The sequence below is a fragment of the Pseudorasbora parva genome, chromosome 15, assembly GCF_024679245.1.
Source record: "Pseudorasbora parva isolate DD20220531a chromosome 15, ASM2467924v1, whole genome shotgun sequence".
Taxonomy (NCBI): Eukaryota; Metazoa; Chordata; class Actinopteri; order Cypriniformes; family Gobionidae; genus Pseudorasbora; species Pseudorasbora parva.
Window position 1 is genome coordinate 8,223,002 of NC_090186.1, and position 20,687 is coordinate 8,243,688.

Genomic DNA, 20,687 nt, shown 5'->3' on the forward strand with positions numbered 1-20,687 from the left:
ATCTGGACGGTTGGTGTTTAATTAACACTTTCTGAGACATAAAAGAAAGCATGTCCTGAGTTCACTGACATTCTCACATAGAGCTCTCTTTAAGTTAAAGGGATATTCCAGCTTCAATTATATGTGTGTGTGTGCGTGTGCGTGTGCGTGTGCGTGTGCGTGTGCGTGTGTGTGTGTGTGTGTGTGTGTGTGTGTGTGTGTGTGTGTGTATTTCAAATCAAGAATTATATTATGATAATCAACCATTATTTAATTATTTAACTTAACTAATTAGAACTAAAACTTGGTAAATGCATATATTTATAAGTTTTACTGGTTTGACTGGTGTGTGGGGGGGGGGGGGGGGGCTTAAGATATTGTTGGTCATTCAGTGTTTTTGTAAAATAAGATTATAGTGATAGATAATGGTAATTATTATTAAAAAACTATATAACTAGGCCTACTAATAAGAATATATAACGCACTAAGGATTGATGAGCTGCTGGGTTCATGAATATTAATCGCGTTTTCAGAGTTCGCTGGAAATGATTTCCTGAAATATCTAAACAGGGACGGTAACAGATAATGGCATAGGTAATCGCACCAGCCAATGAACTTGCCTCTAACATACTAGCGAGTAAAGTCTAAGAATTGTTACGTCTTCCCTTAATCTAGGGGACAATAGGGAACGACGAACAAAAAAAAGATGGAGAGACTGAGGTTCTCCAGCTCTCCAGACCCAGAGTAACAAATAATCAACCAACTTTTCAATTCTGAAATGGCGTTTCTGCCTTTTATTGTTACCAAGCAGTGATCACAAAATTCAAATATAAATTTCCTTTGAAATAAAGCCCATTCATAAATAAATGGAAAAATAAACAAAAAGAACAAACTTTACCTCGGGAGGAGGGCCTAAAGAAAAGAAAACAAAAATTCCTCTACCTAAAAGAAATTAATTATTAAATTACCTACATTAAAGAAAAATGAACGAAACAACAAATAACTTCCCTTACTCCCTAACTAACCATTAAACAGGAGAAAAGATATTAGGTATCCTCCACCCTACGTTACCCATAACATCTTAACTAATTATAACAGACACCAACTTGTTAACACTATAACACTCATTCCATATTCCACATTAACAACAATGAGCGCACCAAGCTCTCTCTCTGGTCTGGGTTTGGGGAACCGGATCAGCCTCAACCGCCGCATGTCTCTCTCTCTGTTTCCCCGGTACTCTCTGCAGCTTTATAGTGGACTCCTCAGGACACGCACCAATCAGGGCGTAGGCAACTCCCAGATTAGATGAATGAACAGGTGGTAACCATTTACCTATCGGGCAAGAAAACACAGGAAGGGAGAAAGACAGAAAGAGAGAGAGAAGAACAAATACTCCAAAAACACTCATTGTGGAAGAAACAAATATCAATACGTCCTTGGACGTAACAGAATGTATTAGACATTATTTAGTCACATACAAAGATTTAGTCGCATATACAAGTGATTTACCTCAATGTAAAGGAAGAGTGCGGTGAATTAGTCTTATATTTTATTTAATGTGGAATATTCATTTTAAACTATAACCGATATATCGGCATGTAAGTCTTGATCCGAATTTTTATATAATTTTTGAGTATTACAAAAACAGAAGTCTCACCATTATAAGCCGTCACATACACACAATTCTAATAATGTTCTTAATATTCTCTTTTTAATTGTATGTAGCCTATATGACAGAAACAAAGTGCGCATCTGAAGTAGCCTATTTAGCCATTATTTATCACCTTTAATATATCAGCCAACTTAAAAACAAAAAAAAAAACGTATCTATCTACCGATATGGTTGCCGATATATTGTGCATCCTTAAAAGTACCCCATGCAGGGGGCTTCAGACTGCGACTAAAATTATCGAAAATACACCAAAAAAATCAACATGAAATCATGACTTTGCGTAAACATACACTGCACGTTCTAAAGCCAAGTGGTGTGTTATCTGTATGCATTTTCAGCTATCCGCGTGTATGTCTACGCTGTGAGATTCCGCGTGAATGTCTACGCCGAAACGAATCATTATGTGTGTGAGTGTGTGTGTGTGACTATAATGTAAATGGATTTATAAACATACTAAATTATGTTTTTTGAAAATGTAAAAATGCAGAATGTTTCTTGTGATGGGTAGGTTTTGCTGTGTGTGTGTGTGTGATGGGTGGGTTTAGGGGTAGGGGGATAGAATGAAACAGCATTGATAAACACTAAAAATCGATTGTGCGTCTATAGCACGCCAAAATGGCATACGAGTTGGCGTATCATACATACGCCATTTCATGAGATCAGTCTGAAAAAATGAAGAAATGTGACCATTTACAATCTAGTGTAATTTATTTTAGTCAGTTGTTTAAATCTATTCCTCTTAAATTTAGTTAAAGTTGGCAGCTCACAGGACTCGTCGTTGAGTTCTATGAATTGTGGTGTTGTTAGACAGGATGGGTGTAGACAGGTGGTCAGCGTTGAAATACCTTTTTCATATCCGTTCAATAACTCAGCAATTCTCTGAATTCTGTGGCTTCCTGGTAAAGTAAATATTTCAGTAACGTTAAACCAAGTGCCTCACACCCTTAAGAAATGTGCACTGTTTTTAATTGCTGCCATATACTTTTTGCCTCGTATGGAAAATCGTACACGCATACGGATCACGATTTAGTGTAAATCAGAACCGTGTTTTTCTTCTTTGTTGAGCTTGGCATTTGTATAAATGCAGTTGTTTACACCAGATTTCCTCGTTTGATAGTTTCCCGCTGTTTGACCTCCCTTAAAGCAGTTTGATTTGTTGCAGAGATGTCCAGCAGTGTCTATGTTTGGGCCTGTGGTTTTAGTGGCGGTGTGTGCTCTCTCTAAAGCGTTGATGTTGCTGTCCTCAGTGCACTGTAATCTGAGAGTCGCAATCTAACTGTGGGAAGGCATATAGACATGGTGCTTCCTCTGCCCCCACACTGCTGGGGCCGGACCGATAAAACAAGGCCAACGGCCAAAACAAACCTCGGCGTCATCCTCCCTCACGACTCTTTAGGGAGGTGAAGTGTGGCTGAGGGTGCTCTGGCCCCCCTCATAAACATTTGAGATGTGAAGAGACTGAGAATGGGGGCAGGTATGATTAACGCAGACAGCCTGTTGGCGACACCTGGGTTGAAAAGTTACTTGGTTAGAATTCCTTCCACAACAAGCTTTTTAGTTCCACAACTTCTTGTTACTAAGTGCACTACCTTTCTTAAAGGGACAGTGAGTTGAAAATTTAGCATTCTGTCATCATTGAACTTGAAGGGATAGTTCACCCAAAAATGAAAATTACCCCATGATTTACTACTCACCCTCAAGCCATCCTACAGTACGTGTATATGACATTCTTCTTTCAGCCGAACACAATCTGAGTTATATTAAAAAACATCCTGGCTCTTCCAAGCTTTATAATGGCATTGAATGGGGGTCCTGATTTTGAAGTCCAAAAAGGTGCATCCGTCCATCATAAAAGTAATCCATATGGCTTCAGGGGGTTAATAAAGGCCTTTTGAAGCAACACTGCATTTATGTACGAGAAATATCCATATTTAAAACTTTTTTTAAACTAATACAACCTACTTCCGACAGATGGTCGTACGCAACGATTTATGGTGAAAGAGTTTCCCCTGACCTGACGCATGACGTATTGATGTACGCGGAAGCGCAGGGGATAGTGCAAAACAAAACACCACTTTTCTTTTCTTTCAAGAACCCATTGCTTTTCTTCAGAAGGCCTTTATTAACCCGCTGGAGTTGTTTGGGTTACTTTAATAATGGATGGATGCACTTTTTTGGGCTTCAAAATCAGGACCCTGATAATTCACTATACCATTATAAAGCTTAGAAGAACAATGACTTTTTTTTTTTAGTATAACTCTGTTTATGTTCGTCTGAAAGAAGAAAGTCATAAACACTAGGATGGCTTGAGTAAGGGCGAGTAAATCATATTTTTGTGTGAACTAAACCTTTAACATATTATTTAACACTATATTCCATGTCTTCTGAAGTCATACATTCGTTTTGTGTGAAAAACAGACCCAAATGTAACTTTTGTTACAACAAGAAGTGTAACAAAAGGTAACTTTTGACATTCGTTAGGTCTAGGAGTTCATACACGTTTCCTGGAATGATTTCTTCCTGATTCTGATGTAGTTAAAGGTGCCCTAGAATGAGTTGAAACAAAATGTTAAATTATTCCCTGATATCTACATAGAGGGTATGTGGCTTATTTAAGGGCAAAAATTGTCCAGATACAGTTTTACAGGTCCATTTACAACCCTATAGATGCAATGCTCGTTTTTTGCCTTATTTGGAAGAGTCATGAATATTAATGTTGAGCTCTGCTCTGATTGACTTATTTCAGCAGCTCACAGCAGTTCAGTGAAGCGGCTCTTGAGTCCTGACCGTCCTGACAGAACACAGATCGACTGAATGACACTTTAAGCAGAACATCTCAAATGGAGATTGATAAAATGCAGCTTACTTGTTTATTGGTGTTGTCAGATCATCCGTGCATGAGAAAGAGCTCGCGTCCTTGCGGTTGCCAGATTTCAGTCATTTAAATCCCCCAAATAGAGCTTTTCTGTGAAATACTGTAATACAAAATAATATAAACCTATGTCATTAGACACACTATTTAGTTTTGTATGGTACTTGGAGTTTCCTATTGTTATTGCACTAGCATCTTGCATTATCTGTCTCTCTAAGAAACTTTCAATTAACCAGAAATTGTTTAAACAGTCAATAAGTGGATAAATCACTAATTACTGCTTGCAGGAATACAGTTGCCCCTTTCTTTTAGTTTAAGACGCTGAGCGAAGCTTGCTTGAAATGGGCTGAACAAAAAAACGATTTTGAAATAAATTGTTGTGGTATCCAATTATAATAAACCTCAACTGTTGACATTTGAAAAGTCCTCACGTCCCCTGCTCAGCCTGGATCATAATGTGTGTCCGAGCTGCGGTTTTTGCTATCCTCAAGTGTCGTTTAATGATTCGGCTTTGTCAGTTCCGCCTGACAATGAACATGTTTGGACAGATGCAAATGTTGGGGGTGTGCATATAAATGATCCCCAACGCTTGCGTAACGGTGGCCTTATGTTGAGAAGCACTTATTTTTCCGTGGTGTTTTTGATTTACCAGATTTACATATGAAGGAGGAGGAATGGTGTTTGAGACTCACAGTATGTGATGTCCGAACTCTCATTATTTCACTATTGCAAGGTTAATTCAATTTTTAATTCTAGGGCATCTTTAATGAAGTTAATTTTGCTTACAAAATAAACTGTTTCTAAGCTATTCTGGTAAATTATCCAGGCAGAATTTCCAGATTTTTTTATTTTTTTATTTAACAACATAGCCCAAACTAAAGTTCAATTGACTTTTTGAATAATTTGTTCCAAAGTCCTGCTAAAAAGAGGTATTGATCTGGTTGTGCTGTATGTTTTGTTTTTGCATGCAGCCCATAAGGACAAATCAGTGTCATTATTTTGGGGTGCATGGCATGCCTTACTTTACTTTTAATTCATACTGTAAACTAGGGTAAATTAAAATATGACTATTTATTTTCCATGGGGCTGGAGTTTTGATGTCTAATTCATGAATGAATAATTTAGCATCTTTTCAATAATCAACAATCGAATGATTGTGTTCACAGACTTAAATATCAACCTGTTTCAAACAAAACACTGTTATTTCTTCGGGAGACATGTAATGTAGCACACAAGTGATATGCTTTCAGGTACTTTTTTGTCATTTTGGAGCTTGAAAATCTCAGTTTTCATTAATTTTCATTATATTGATTATAACTTTTTTTTTGTTTTGAGTGAACAACAAAAGGGTTTTATATTCATTGTGTTAAAGCAGTCTGACTGAGTAATTGAAGAAAAAAAGTGAGACTTCGTCAGTGTTTGCCATGTTTTCCACACACTTCCATTCCCTGTGTCAGAACCATTGAAAGGGCTTCAATTAAGTCTTTTGTTCTGTGGTTACTGAGTGCTTGTTAGGTTCCATCATCGTCCCGTCTGAAAAACACATCCTCCTCATTCATCAGAGAGGACAAATTTCTGTTTTTTAACACGCTGCTGTTCATACACGTTCTTTTGTAACCTGCACCGTCATCCCTGTTTCCATGATGTGGCTTGATTTAGAGCCAAAGAACAGCTGACGCTCCAGGTGTGTTGATAGTGGGTGGGCTAAAACAGTATCACTGCTGAATCAGGTGCATTGTCTTCTTAGCAGGCTAACATGGGTACTAAATAAAAACCATCCAGTGTCATAGTGGTGTGGGGTAGAAGCAGAGACGAACTTTAAAGTGGTGTATCTGAGAAGCTTTCAGAAGATGTGTAGAAAGAAAGATTAAAATATTTAAATATATTTGTGTCACCAGGGGCCTTTTTCTAAATAATGCATGGTGTTGGGGTCAATTCAAATATTTAGAGCTCCCTAAGAGTCAAGAGGGATAAAAAGACATTTTAGAGTGAGAAGCTTGCAAGGTCAATAGAGGGCTCGTAAATTGTCATTTATGTCTCCTTAACTCAAAGAATGTTTTATGGTGAAGTGAGAAGGTAGACCATAATTCCAATCTTAAAGGGCTAGTTAGTAGTTACCCCAAAAATGACCATCATTTACTCGCTCTCATGTGGTTCCATTTAGTGTAATCAAAAATGGTGACCACGGGCTCAGGACTAAGTCTCTATTTTAAGTGTTCTAAGTGTTTACAGTATTATAAGAGGAACAGATCAAAAGTTGTTATTCATTGGAAAATCTTGAAAATCTCTTATGACAGTCGCAGTCTGACTGTCATTATATATTATTCATATAATATTAGAGTATTTGTTAATATTTTGAATTAGCTAAATTTCCATTTTAAGTTGTTGTTTTTTTGTAATTTTATTACACTGAAAAAAAAAGGTGTGTTGGATTTACATGATTTAATCATGTGCATTGGTTCCACATGATTCAATTAAGTTAAACAAACATAATTTGTTCACTTAACTTCAACATCATGGAATGAAGTAATTTTTAAGTAACCCAATTGAGTAGTCTCAAAATTATTTTAGTATGGCTTCCTAACAAAATGGTGTGCACAGGGGGGCTTGAGACCCTGACTTTTTAATCAAATCACATGCTTATTTTGTTTTTAGTATATTTTAGTGGACACTTGACTGATTTATAAGACCGCGCAAGCTAACTTTCATTCTGTTAGCCAGCAATAGCACATAATGAACATGTCAAGTGCTATGTATGAGATTCTCTTTAATGGCATGTGCTGTCTCAGTCCACAGTATAAGCAATCGCTCCGCTCTTCTCCACTATGGTAACCCAGTATAATTTGAATGATTCTAATTATTCCAACATAATTAAACATTAAACACTATTAAACAATATAAAGTCTCCCCCTTATCTAATTTTGCCCAAAAAACACATCAAATAACACTTAAGTTCAAAAATTTTACTCTTTTCGTCAAGTCCCACGCAAAGCATGCTGGGAACTACAGTTTCAGCAAAAATCATGTTCGAGTACTTGATTGGTTCCCAAATTATGTAATCTAGTAGATTGCGCATTTAAGAGAATTACATTAATTGAAAGCAAAGAAATCATGTTTAGAAGAGAAACACAATTTTGTTGCGTAGATTGCAAATAATAAGATTACGTAAATTGGACAATGTGTGTTTTACTTTTTTTTCAGTGTAGCTTTTCTTATATTACTGTTTAGCTTAATTTTATTTTTATTTCAGTGTTAGTAACTTATATGTATTTTGATTTAATTACATTTCTAAAAAAAAAAAAAAAAAAAAAAAAAATCATATAATATGTATATGTTATTATTTCGGCTTTATTTCAATTACCGATGAACTAACGCTGGACATCCAGGATCATGACCATTCACTTTCATCATTGTATGGAAATAAACATAGTGCGACAATTTTCTTCTTTTGTGTGCAACAGAGGGAAGAAAGTTGTACACTATTCAATAGACATGATGGTGAAAAAATACGGATTATGTTTTCCTTCAGTTTTCAATTGTTCCTTGTAGCCTTTTTGAATACACTGTAAAAATGATCGTATTTTAGCGATAAAAGGCTGAAAAAAATGCTCCAGTGAAAAATGGCTAATTGGTTTAACAGAACATTTCCGTACTATATATGGTGGATAACTGTAGTCGATCTAACCATACTTTAAAAGTAATTTTACAGTAAAATACCGTTTTTAAATGTACAGTTTTTGGAAGTGAAAAAGAACAAGTCATTGTTTAATTTAAAATGAAAAGCCGTGAATTGACATTCCCAGAATTGTGATTTTTTTTTTTTTTTTTTTTTTTTTTTTCTTCTGTGAAACTTTAAAAACACAAGTTTTTATTTTACATCGTGTTGTTTTATTAATGCATTTCTTAGCTTGTGTGTATAGATCTTTGATTGATTGTGACTCTGATAGTAGTTGTCAGTGTTTTACAAAGGTAAATTAACATTATATCAATTAATAAAATATGGATTTATGCTGTAAATTTAAAGTAAATCTGTAGAACCTAAAATGTTGCTACTGTATTATTTACTTTAAATTTCTGGGAGGAAGGAGGGGGGCATCTTATTATCAGGATCATCTTATATTCTGACCAATACAGAATAAGTATATTTATAATAGATTCTTAAAGGGATAGTTCACACAAAAATGAAAATTATCCCATGATTTACTCACCCTTTAACCATTTTAGGTGTATATGACATTCTTCTTTCAGACGAATAAAATCATATCAGTTATATTAAAAATACCCTGGCTCTTTGGCAGTGAATTGTTGAGTAATTTTTGACATCCATAAAAGTGCATCTATCCATCTTATAAGTGCTCCACACGGCTCCAGGGGTTACTAAAGGCCATCTCATGTGAAGTGGCATGTATGTGTAAGAACAATATCCATATCTAAAAATTTACAGACTAAAATAATGACATTTCAGCAGTCAGCGTTAGCAAGTCGACTTACGGTGGAAGAGTATGTCTTGACCCTTGACACATGCGTACTGATGAATGCAGAAGCGCAGAGGATAGAGCAAAACAAAACTAGTAAGTCTAAAATGAGAATTTTTAAAGAGAAATGGCGGAGGATTTTGATATAAGAGGGGCTTGAGTTTGTTGCAGAGCCCTATCTATAGCCCTAATATTTACAAAAAGATTTGCTTTAGTACTAAAAGAACATCAACCGTCAGGAGCCATATTTTCTCTCTCATGATTACATGTTAGTTGCACAGCCATCCCAGGTTTGACTTGTATGTGCATGCGTTTTGTAAACCGTCTTGTGGTAAGTGCCTGTTTTTGCAGTCGTGGTGTTTACCTCGTCTTCACTGAATGTCTTCAGACCCATGTGTACGCAGAAGTTCTGTGTCTTTCTCCTAACTTCTAATGCAGATGCAGAACTGGGTTGCTTCTGACCCAGAATCTGTGCCGGCCGGGTGGAACTCATTGCTGATGTCCCCTGGAGTGTCAGCACTGGCTGTTCTAGTTCTTCAAAATAAGGCCATTTTCTGAGGTTTCACTCCAAGCATCTGCAATGCAAGTTGTTTAGAATTAGGACTTTGAAGAGCAAGGTCTTTGGCACGCGTGTTCATTAAAAAGACTCCAGCGTGTCTTGCATGTTTTCCAACTGTCTGTACAATGTTTTTGTCAAATCTACTTCCTTCCACAATGTGTTTAGTCCTTTTCTAATTAAATGAACATGAGGGAAATCTTGTGATCCACTTGTGTGTTTAAGACTTTGGGGACCAACCTCTTGCTTTCTGCCCGGTGACAAGCAATGACCTGTTTTCCTCAGCACTGCTAATAACGTGCCCTAACCAGATGCAATACACCACATCGATAAAACAATGAATTTTATTTCTTCCATGCAATTTAGAGCCACAGCAAACTGCATGACATTTTGTTTATCACTTTACTTATACCTCTGTCTCACTGGGTAGCCCTGCCCACAGTAGAATATTATTATGCCTCTTATTTATTTTTCATAAAGAAAATAGGGTTGGAAAAATATTTTTGAGCCAACTCCTCTAGGCAAGGTTGCGCTTAATGAACAAGGTGGAGATGGTTGAAACCTGTACAAGCAATTCTGCCTGTAATTAAGTGAAACTCTATTTAGAAAGGGCGATGCTGCAGGTATTTGAGCAGGTTTTCACTAACTCCACTTTTGCTGACGAAGACTCTTCTAAAGACCTTGGCTTGTACTTGGCTTTGTGCGGCAGGTCTGGTCTGGTTCAGGGTGAGCAGGCAGGGATCGTGTCGTGTGTGTTAGCCTGGCCTGCTTTGCGCATACCGATAAGACAACAAAATGTCCTGTTTCTTACAAACAGACAAACAGATCATCTTGTTCAGGCATGTTTAAATGGCAGAGGAAGATTCCCTCCTGCTGTGCTTTGCTCCGTGACGTTCAGTCCGCACAGATCCGTGTTTAGGAGGTCTTGTCTGAGCTGTTCTGATGTTATGTTAATATAAAAAGGGACATATGGGTAATTTTCTACCTTGAAGTAAATCTTTAAAACTGTAAAATGAAAATAATGTGAAAAAATATATCTTATTTTGCTTAATTTTATGATTATTTTACTATTATTCATTTTAGTAATGTAATTTTATTTTAGAAATATTTATTTAATTTAAAAATATGTTTAATACATTATTTTTTCAAAATAAACTGCATATTTGTAAAATATAAAAATAAATGTCTTAAGATTTAATTTAATTTTAAGATATTTACAAAATAAATTAAATAATTGCTGAATTCCATTTTAGAAATATACATTTTATTTTAAGAAATATTTTAATATTTCTTAAAATAAATAAATATAATATATAACATAAGGTGACTTTTAAAGTATATTTTATTTAATGTTAAATGTTTGTTTTATTTAAGAATGGTTTTAATATTTCTTAAAATAGATAAAAAATAAATATATTTCATAATTTTATATTGTAATTATATTTTAGAAATGTAATTACATTTTATAAATATTTAATTTATTTTAAGTAATATACAACTCTTTTCAATGCATTATTTCTTAAAATAAAAATAATATAAAAAATAAACATTTGTAAAATATAAAAATAAATATGTCTGAAGATGTTTCATTTTATTTTAAGATATTTAATTTAATTGCAAAATAAACTTTTTTAACTAACATACGTTTTAATGAATCTAATTTCATTTTAGACATATTTATTTAATTTTAAGAAATATTTAGAATATTTCTTAAAATTAATAAATAAATGTATTTTAGAGATGTAATTTAATTTTAGAAATATTAATTTTAAGTAATATAAAAAAAATCACTGAATGATATAAAATAATGTATTACTAAAGTAAATAATACATTATTTCTTAATGTATAAAATAAGTTAAAAATGCCTTAAGACATGTGTAATATTTTTTTAAGATATTTAAAATAGTTGCTGAAAGCGTTTGTTTAAAGGAGTACTTTTGCAGTGTTATACAAGGTTCATCTTACTCTAACAGTGCCAAACTAGTTTTGCTGCTTTTGTTTGTATAGGCTACTACACTGAAGCCTAAGTGATTAAATCTCTATAGTCTCGCTAATATCACACGCCGTTTCCTGGCAGTAATCATGACTGTCTGACGGCTGATCGGCTTACTCAGCAGTGCTTCACCTGGGCTAGAACATCACCACACCTTCTGTTACTCTCTTAATATATCATTTGGGCCTACTAATTGTTTTTGTGTTGCATTCACATAGTAATGCGTGTGTATTCAGAGGTGTGGACTTTTTGCGTGTTTTGAATTAACCATGTGCAGCTGAGCAGGTTTTAAACACGTAAGAGGATAACCGGATTACTTTGTGAGTCAGCAGTGGCCAATATGTCTGGGTTAGTTTCCTTTCGCCCAACAGTCACATGGTTATTTTTTAGTCGCACCCTGTCACTCAGCGCTCGTAACAACACACAATCAGAAGCATGCGGGTCTGGTTTGAGATAGGAAATGTGAGTGCTAATGGACTTCCCGCCTTAGTTTCTCTTTATCCATCCTGCAATCCTGGGATGTTACAGGCTTTATGAAAAATGCGGAGCCGTCTGGGGAATACTGATGCTGATGTTTCACATGGATGGCAGAAAAAGAAACCTCTGATCCCCTCATCAGCACAGTCTTTTATTGGCTCTCGGTCCCATCTGTGGATAACGCAGCATGACTGAGCCTTTAGCCGGCCGTTCCCAGCACGACTGCCGCGGTAAGGTTTCACTGTGTCAAAAAGAACAGGCCACATCTGGGATCAACAAGTTAAACCAGAGTTGTTAACCTTCAGATTCCAGTAATCTGGCGTAAGCATGATTCCAGCTTTCACAACAGCTGCAGTCCAGTGCAGTGAAAAGTTCAAAGTTCTGTAATTTGGCGCCATTTGAGTATAAGGTCTTTTGATAGTTTATCATTAACCCCCTTAAAGCACTGTTCTTAACTTAGGGCATAACTGATTCCGCTCAGTTTTTTCCCCCCTTCTTCTTTTCAAACAGTACCCATGGGCGATTTAAGAGTAATGGTGATAATGCCAAGCGGCTATCCAGCAGAAACAAGCTTGAGTCAACATCATTGGCTTGGAATGCACGTTGGAAACCCTTGTAAACCTAGCGGACCAGAGCTTAGTGAACTGCTTTAATAGGATAGGATAGGATAGGATAGAATAGAATAGAATAGAATAGAATAGAATAGAATAGAATAGAATAGAATAGAATAGAATAGAATAGAATAGAATAGAATAGGAACAGGAACGGAACAGAACAGACCTTTATTGTCCTTTATTGTCATTATACTCACGTATAACAAAAATAGGAAGTGCTTCCCTTGGTGCCGGAAAAATTACACAACAATCAAACCATATTACATACAACACAAATATAAACATATAGTACAACAATTATAATGTGTAGTCAAATTGAAATATTGCACTAAGAAATATATTACACTAAAGAACATGAACATTTGTGTGATCACGGCAGCTCAAAGTTTATTCAGTGCCAATCTAATATTTGATGTTTTTTTAAATGATGTAGATTAGCAAATGAGATTCGATAAAATTATTGTTTATATTTCGAGACTCTGGTCTTCTTAATGATTTTCATTTTTTTTAAAGGTAATTAAAGCAACTTTTAAAGTATATTAAAGGTAATTTATGTTTTTAAGTAACGGAAGAATACACTGACATTTAATTTTAATTTTACTGCTTGTTCAAATTTCTTAATTAAAATGAGCTAAAGCAACACAATTGCTTTACATTTTGTCCTAACTTAATTTGATTGTGTTCAATCCACTTTAAAATCAAATTGAAGTTTACTTAATCCGTTTGTGTTGAGATTACATGAATTAAACTTTAGTTCATAGCATGCTTTGCACATGGCTAAATGTAATAAATATTATTTTATAGGTAAAACTGTTATTTTATGTATTTTTGAGCAAGATGAGAAAGGTGTTTAATAATAATAATAGTGTAAATATTCAATTATATTGAAATGATTAGAACAATTTCAATTGAAGAGAGGAGTGTTTGCTCAGGCTGTGGATTGATACAGCTAATATCATAACTGCTTTGCTCAAGGAGGATATCTGCGTAATATCATTGCAACGCTACATCTGTGGTATGGCAGCAAAGTTCCCTCTTTATTACGCAGGAATGAGAGCGTAGTTCCTATAGCATATCGATCTAGAAATCGCAACTTTTAATTTTCTGATGGCCTTAGTACACGATTTAAAGGGTTAGTTCGTTCAAAAATGAAAATTATTTCATTAATGATTAAATCATGTCGTTGGACGCCTGTAAGACCTTCGTTTGTCTTCAGAACACAAATGAAGATATTTTAGTTGAAAGCTGATGGCTGAGAACGGCTTCAGAAAGGCCTCCATTGGCATTCAGTACATTCCCACTGACCCACTCACAAGACCCATAAAGGCATTAAAAACATCAATACAGAGTCCATCTCACTACAGTGGCTGTACAATCATTTTACAATGTGACGAGAATAGTTAATGTGCGCAAAAAAAAAAAATCAAAATAATGACTTTATCCGCCAAGATATTGTCTTCCGTGTAGGTCTCGGACGTGAACTCACCTCGAACACGCGATAGCGGCGCTCCTCCTCCTCTTCCGTGTTATGTATCTGAACGGTGGAGCTGCGTCATGTTCTCGCGCATGCGTCAAGTTCACGTCAATAACTTAGTGAATAAAGTCGTTATTTTGATTTTTGTAACTATTTTCATCGCATTGTAAAATTATTGTACAGCCACTGTAGTGAGATGGACTTTGTAACGACGTCTTTAGTGCCTTTATGGGTCTTGTGAGTGGGTCAGTAGAAATGTACTGAATGCCAATGGAGGCCTTTCTGAAGCCTTTCTCAGCCATCAGCTTTTAACAAAAATATCTACATTTGTGTCCCAAAGATGAACGAAGGTCTTACAGGTGTCCAACGACATGAGGGTGAGTAATTAATGAAATCATTTTTATTTTTGGGTGAACTAAACTTTTATAGTTATGAATAAGCTGGTGTATAAGCATTCAAATCTTCTCTCACTTCCGCTAAAATGGATCACAGATTTTTATGAAATCACCGCAGACGTCAGCTTCTCATCACATCTTCAGTCCTATAAAATGCTCTCTAGAATCGGAAAGGTCCCGCCCCCATAAAAACACACTGAAGCTGTGGCTGAAATTGGTCACTTGCTCACACATTTATTATTTTCTACATCGTGAATGGCACAGTGCGCTATACATATACGCCCGTCTGGATTTATTTGCTCAAAAATACAGTAAACTTTTTACAATAAAAAATTATTCCATTTAAAATGACATTTTTGTAATGTATTCCTGTGATGGCAAATCTGTATTATGAGTAGTAATTACCCCTGTCTGCAGTCTAAATTATTCTAATATGTTGATTTGGTGCTTAAGAAACATTTATCATCAGTGTTGAAAATGGTTGTACTGCTTATAAATAGAAATTGCTTATAAATTAATAGAAAGTTCAAAAGAATATAATACTTCATAGCCATTTATAAAATGTTCTTTTTTGATGAATTGCTTAAATTAAATTAAATGTACTGGCCCCAAACATTTGAACAGTACTTTTAGTAAATATTGACATTTTTTGCTCTGCACTGTGATATTGATTCTTAAAATGTGCTCCAGTACGTCACAGACGGGGAGACCAAGGAACAAAGATGCAACTTGCACATGCGGAGGCAGGTGGTATTAGGGGGAGGGGACATTGATATTTCCCCTGCTACCTTATTTTGGTCCCTTTTCCCCAGAAGAGATTGATTAATTGATACTTTTTTCCTACAGGATGTGTTTGTCAGTTCTATATTTATTTCCCATTTAGCTTGAGTCTTCTGAACACATCTGTTAAGATACTCTGAACAAAAGAGTTAAGGTGATGCCTAGCCTGCTAAAACCACAGATTCATTGACTCGTTCACTCTCTCTTAAGCTGCCCCCCCCCCCCCCACACACACACACACACACACTCTCTCTCTCTCTCTCTCTCTCTCTCTCTCTCTCTCTCTCTCTCTCTCTCTCTCTCTCTCTCTCTCACATTGACACTCACACACATGTTTGTTTTTGTGACTTGTGGGGACATTCCATAGGCGTAATGGTTTTTATACCATACAAACCATATTTTCTATCCCCCTACACTACCCCTAACCCTAAACCTGCCCATCAGAGGAAACTGCACGGTTTAATTTCTCAAACAAAAAAACTTTTATAAGCCTTTTCAAAAATGGGGACATGGGAAAATGTCCTCATAAGTCACCCTCTCCTTGTAATACCTGTCATACACATGTAATTACATTTGTGTCCTGATCTGTGACACACACACACACACGCACACACACACACACACACGCACGCACATGTCGTGTTTCCATGTTTTATGGGGACTTTCCATAGACGTAATGGATTTAATACTGTACAAACTGTACATCCTATCCCCTTACACTGCCCCTGCCCCTAAACCTACCCATCACAGGAAACATTCTGCATTTTTACTTTCTCAAAAAATCTCCTTCTGTGTGATTTATAAGATGTTTTCCTCATGGGGACCTAAAAATGTCTCTAAGCATTCAAAGTGTACTCTAAGGTGTATAAGCATTCAAAACTTCTCTTACTTCCGCTGAAATGGATCACAGATTTTTATGACATCACCACAGACTTCTCTTCTCATCACATCTTTAGTCCTATCGAATGCTCTCTAGAATCACAAACTGTATATTCTCTCCCCTTACACTAACCCTATCCCTAAACCTACCCATCACACAAAACTTTCCGCATTTGTACATTTTCAAAAACATTCATTCTGTATGATTTATGAACTTGCAACTTTCATGGGGACCTCAATTCAGATCCCCTTAGTGACACGAGTCCCCATGAGTCTGTGTGCATTCAGGTTGAAGTCCCCACCGGGGACCGGACACACACACAAACACACACAGTGCTGCTGCAGAACACAACATAAGAAGAGAGAAAAAGAGGGGGAAGAAGTGAAGAGCAGTGGGCGGAGTCTAAACTCTGACTGTGTCCTATGAGAGGCCTGGGTGTTGAAAAGAGGCATGGCTTGTTGATAGTAACATCTGTGCCTGTGTTCTGAGAGAGAGAGAGAGAGAGAGAGAGAGAGAGAGAGAGAGAGAGAGAGAGAGAGAGAGAGAGGCTATGGGGGTGGTGGAGTAGCCTGTGTATGAGAGAGGCTGTTGAACAGCAGCGAAACGCCGCATGTGTGTTTACCGGTCAGCCGAAGAGGATCGCTCACGCTGTCTGATATGGAAGCGTTCTGGGACTGAACTACAGCACGATTTTGTTCAGAATGACTCTGGTTACCAAAGTGACACCCTTGAATTTGCATGCTTTTCAAGCCTTTTAGAGAGGATCCTTTGCGCTATTGCCAGTCTTGCTTCCTCTTGAGGGATGTAACATTAAACGGACCGTAAGCGAAGGCATAAAGGGTAAGTTAACATAAGCAGCGGTTGTTTCTTCTCATGACTCTGAATGAACGGCTGTGGTTTCATTTTTGCCCCGTGTTGCTCTTTACTTTGACGGCAGCTGATCTGTTTTAATAGCTCGTAAAGCCTTGAAGGGCAGGTGTGCGTTCGCTCACTGAGCGGTGTGGACGTGGACTGCTCTGCAGTGCTGATAACCTGCTAGCCTGTCCGTCGCTTTCAGCCCTTGAATTCTGTCTTATGTGACAAGGCATGGCTTTCTTTAATCATATCATAATAAATGAGAGAATAAAAAAGTGTCGCAGGCATCCATTTTAATGCGACTGGACTGGACGAGCAGATATAAGGAGGTTTGTGAGAAAAGAAATCACCTTTTCCTGATTTCCTCACTGTATTGCTTGTCTTGAGCGTGTCTACTGAAAGTTGCTTTAGTAGCTTACAGCATAAGTGATCAATCTTTACTGTGTCTTCTAGTTCAAAATTCCGCTGTCACATCTGTTTGGAGCACTACCCCACCCTCAGAGGTATCTGGTTAAGATTTAGGTTATGGGCTTCAATGCAGCAGCCTCTGAAGCTTCTTCTCTTGTCCTTTCTTTCACCTTATTATTTGATAAATTGGCATATTTCGGCTGAGGAGATCTGAGAGGTGGCATTCATAATTAACGTGAACATTCGGGCTGATATCGAGGAAGATTTCTGCTGACCTATCAGCAGTCTCATAGTCTAATGACTCATTTAAATATAAAATGTTTTTTTAATAAGAAGGTGTGGCTCTCCCTATGGATTTCTGGGTCTCATTTTTTTTACCTAGTCAGTTTCAACAAGTCATGAATATTTTTAATTTTAAGTCATAAAATGTAAATTAATATTTTTTTATGGGTTGTCCTTGGATTAGTGCAAAAAGGACGGTTTAATGCCGGCCGGTGAGACCTGTGCTGGTTGTCATGGCAACAACAGGGCAAGGGAGGGACGGATAGCATCCTCTGCACATCGTTTTGCTACACGTGTCCCTTCTGCTACATAATGCTCTGACATAACTAAATTTATGATTTATTTTTGTTTGTCTTATGTTTAAAGTGTATAGTGCAATTAAATGATTGAATTTTGGCGAATGGAAGAACATGCAGCCTATAAGTAGCCTACAAGTGTAGCCTATAAAACATCTTTCTCATCATATATATATCTAAGTGCATAATAACTCATTCGTTATGTTTCAGTGAAAATTACGTTTCGTAAGGGTGTCTCTAGCCTCAAGGGAAGTGTACTATAGGATCAAATTAGCATTAGCATTCGCAGTGGTCAATGGAGTCAGCGAGCTGCCATATATCAGAGTCAGGTGTCATTTCCTGTCATTCAGGGTCTCAGAGTTCACCGGTATCTCTCTGCCGAGCTCCTTCCTTCTCTTATCCAGGGCCAACGCAACTCTCATGGCCTCCAGGCCGAGGCAAGTTCAGACTACCATCTGCAAACATGCCTGCTGCCATTGAGCTTATTGTGGGTTACATTGACTTATCATTTCAGGGTTTTTGTGTGTTTAAACCAGAGCAGTGAAAAGTTCAATCAGGCCTTGCTTTTTCTCAAAAAATGCAAGATGGGGATAGGCCTATAAAGCCGCTGCTAGTAGAGCGTGTGAGAACTGAACTGCCGCCTAATTGGGCTTGAACGGTTAAATACACATTTATGTGTCAAAGTCACCATGTATTTGCAAGTAAACCGAGCGATTTACGTCTTAAGTGAAGGTACAGTTGAGAAAGACAAAGCATGAGTTTAATGCATCTGTGCAGTCGGTCTTAAAGGGGCAGCATACAAATTTCCCTGCTGTCATTATTAATTCTCATCAAACAACAAAAAAGAGAGAAAATCTCTCTCTGCTCACTTTTGGCACTTAATAAGAATGCATTTGTATTTAATTTACAAAGTGAAGACTATGCATTTTTATACGTTTGATTACTTTATACATTTTGTGTTTAGTTCTTTGCTCTTTCTTTATCAAAGTTTACTTGTCTTAAGCAAGCTTGAGTTTTTTTAGGCTATATATGTTTTATAGTACATGTATGGTTATATGGTGATAAGAATTATGATATTTCACTGGTATCATTTCATTTTGAATTCATAACCTCATTTATAGTTATATATATATATATATATATATATATATATATATATATATATATATATATATATATATATATATATATATTGCCTTTAGTTTGAGTTTATTTAAATTAAAAATTTGAGTTAGTACAATGAAGGAAACTGGTTTAACAAATAAAAACTCAAAATATTATTGTATCTGAACCACATAAAAATTGTAAAAGCACAAATTTTCATCACAAATAAAACACACAATTACCCAATTTGCTTACAAAATCTTTTAATAATCTTTTAATAAAAGTTGTTGATTCTCAAAAATGTTAATTGTATTAACTAAAAAAATTTATTTCATTGAACTCAATATTAAGGCAACCAGTTAACTTATTATTAAAAAAAAAAACACTCTAGTACTGAAAAAAATACTGAAAAGTACCACAGTATTTTATTTAAAATTCTGATCTATATTGATTTTTATTTATCAATAACAACACTCCTGATAACTGATGAGAAAATAAAAAATCCCCCCCCCAAAAAAAATCCATAATTTTAATTGAATTTAGGAATCACAGCATTATAAGTAACGTAAAGTTTGAAAAATGTATATGTGTTTTGAGATCTGCTAAAGATTATTTTGTATAGAGTTGTTAATTAGTTACTTTTATTTTATTATTTGATTTTACCAGATATTGTGCATCCAGAGGAAAAATAAATATCTACATTTAAAAGTCTAGATGCCAGTAAATTCAATTTAACTGGTTGTACATAGATTAGGGCTGGGTTTGGGCCAGAGTAGGATAATGAACCCCTGAAAAAATGATCCCATTCTGTTAAACCCACTTTGGCCTGGTCCCTTAGATGGGAGTGTCAGTATGGAGAGGAATGCTCATGCTTTTGGCTGTGTGTGTGTGTGTGTGTGTGTGTGTGTGTGTGTGTGTGTGTGTGTGTGTGTGTGTGTGTGTGTGTACGTGCTTGTGTATGCAGTTTGTGCAAGTGTTGAGAAGGGGGATGGGGTCTCATTGTCTGCAGAACATGTTTGACAGGCTGTCTGTAAGGGGGAGCAGCTATTCAAACCTCTTCATCTTCTCCTCCTGTTTTTCCTTCTAAATTACCCCTGACAGGAGGGAGTGTGGAATCTGAACCCCAGCTTTGGGTTCACGTTGAAGGAGTCCCTGCCTGGACAACGGCATGAAGCTCTCTCCGGTCTTCCATCCAGATACCGTGTTTATTAAAACATGAGGGGGAGACATTAGCCTGATAGATAGCTACCACCACCCTCATGATTAATAAAGAGCTTTTCTCACAACCGTAGTTACTCAACACCTCTTTAGAAAGCTTCAGTCTATATCTCACTCTCCAGGTCTGAGAGTCCTCATACTGGGGAAGCACTCAATGCCAGTTCCCAGAGCTCCTCTCCACAATGTTGATTTAAGAAGCTATTTTAGGTGCGATTAGCATTACGAACTTATCGGTGTGAGAAATTTGTGATGGACTGAGAAACGTTGGCCACATCCCAAATGACATCCTTGATTCGCAACCTTCACTTTTGCTCATGAAATACACAAGACCGTAAACGTTCCCATTTGTCATT

General features: G+C 36.4%; 1 protein-coding gene across 3 annotated transcripts in view; it reads left to right on the top strand.

The window, feature by feature from the left end:
* Nucleotides 1–20,687, top strand: part of daam1b (dishevelled associated activator of morphogenesis 1b) — a 108,793-nt gene that overhangs the window by 12,563 nt on the left and 75,543 nt on the right. Inside the window, exon 1 of one of the 3 annotated variants that reach the window (XM_067416997.1) lies at nt 16,708–17,011. The exons of the other annotated variants lie outside the window; for them this stretch is intronic. The gene's annotated coding sequence lies outside the window, so the exon portion shown is untranslated. Of the gene's footprint in view, nt 1–16,707; nt 17,012–20,687 lie in introns of those variants that run through there. 3 annotated transcript variants of the gene reach the window in all.